Source organism: Nymphaea colorata, chromosome 7 (genome assembly GCF_008831285.2).
Source record: "Nymphaea colorata isolate Beijing-Zhang1983 chromosome 7, ASM883128v2, whole genome shotgun sequence".
NCBI classification, from domain to species: Eukaryota; Viridiplantae; Streptophyta; class Magnoliopsida; order Nymphaeales; family Nymphaeaceae; genus Nymphaea; species Nymphaea colorata.
Window position 1 is genome coordinate 5,416,575 of NC_045144.1, and position 1,471 is coordinate 5,418,045.

Here is a 1,471-nt window from a genome sequence, read left to right on the forward strand (position 1 = left end):
ACGACATTGGAGAAATGTCCTGAAGCTTTTGCAATCTCTCTCTCCCCCTCCTCTTCGCCCTCCCCCCCTCCAAAAAAAAAAACCCAATGATAGTGGTCTTGGAATGAAGTTCATTCCAGGTAAAATTCCCCATTCCATTTTCTCATGGTGTGTGATGGAATGGAAGCCTTGTTCCAAGTATCTTTTTCTCCAGTTTGATTGAATTGGGAATAAGATGATGGGAACGAAGGTAGTAATAAGACAAACAGTACCCAACCTCACAGAATGGATATAACGAAACTGAGTCAAGTGAAAATATTGCGTCGGATACACCCATGGATTTGTATGTCTATGAAAAGCAAATGTCCACAAATTTAAAGACATTCTAACTATTTCCACTGCAAGTGATCACTATCAACACAGGAACTTAGAGCAAGCAGAACACAAAAAGAAAAGGAAAAAAGCATTCGAACAGAGAAACATGAACAACAGCACCACGGCATAATTTGTTTTCCTCCTGAAAGAAAAAATTTATACCTCACAAACGTTCAAGGTTGCACGCTATACCGTGCGAGAGTGAGAGAGAGAGAGTCGTTTGCAGCAGAGAGAGTTAGAGAAGGGGAACGACGAGAGCTATGTGTCATTCCAACAACCGGCGTTAAAGAAAACAAGAATGCACTAGAACGACAAGCAAAACGGTGGAAAACAAAGACAGAAGGAGGCATAATGCAGTTAAAGAGACAAACCCTTCTATTCACGCTGCTCAGTCCAGCAAGCGGTCTGAAAGAAAAACCGTGGAGACTTAGAGAGAGTAAACAAACAAGAAGTGGCAGCCCCTCTATGCGTTCATAGAGAGAGAGAGGGAGGGAGGGAGAGTACCTCCGTCTCAGCAGGAGCAGCAGGCTTCCTCTGCGCACAGGGAGCGGAAGGGAGAAGTCGCACCGAATAGCCTGCCCAACAAGACAGTGAGAAAGAGAGAGAGCGAGCGAGTCTTGGGTACGAGTACTCGACTTCGTTCGTGATGCCACCTCGTGCATTTCCTCCTGTTCCATAATCCATGGTCGTTACTGTTTTGTCTTTTCCTCCAGTCGTGTGGCCTCGGAAGATGAAAATGGAAGGCAACGAAGCCTCCGCGTCTCGCACGTTATTAGTGAAAAAGGAAATTTCCACTCAAGTGCCTATCCTTTTGGTAATTTCATAGACAGCCACAACACTATCTGTTTTCCTCGTACGGGCCTTTTTTTTGTAAATTCCAGTTAAGTTCATGACATGTTAAAAAACCTGAAAAATTTTATGTTTCACAAAATTATCAAGTGAGTGAGTATTTTCACCTTCCACAAAAAAACAAAAAAAAACAAACACCTATGTCATTCCCTTCATCATAATTGTTATTTTCACTAGAGTTAAGTGGAGCGATATTATTGTGTTGTTGCGAGACAGTAGCAATTTTTTTATTTTCTTAAATTAGATTAAAAGTCTTTTAGTTGTTAAA

At 41.9% G+C, this 1,471-nt stretch overlaps 1 protein-coding gene across 8 annotated transcripts in view; it reads right to left on the reverse strand.

Annotated features, from left to right (window-relative positions):
* The window catches only part of LOC116257619 (uncharacterized), a 49,326-nt gene extending 48,307 nt beyond the window's left edge, over positions 1-1,019 (reverse strand). For 4 of the 8 annotated variants that reach the window (XM_031634561.2, XM_050078754.1, XM_031634558.2 and 1 more), the window contains exons 1-2: positions 859-1,017; positions 726-759 (exon numbers count right to left, since the gene is read on the reverse strand). The gene's annotated coding sequence lies outside the window, so the exon portion shown is untranslated. Of the gene's footprint in view, positions 1-725; positions 760-858 lie in introns of all 8 variants that reach the window. The other 4 variants (XM_050078753.1, XM_050078750.1, XM_050078755.1 and 1 more) reach the window with 3 other exon arrangements.
* Positions 1,020-1,471: the final 452 nt, after the last annotated feature.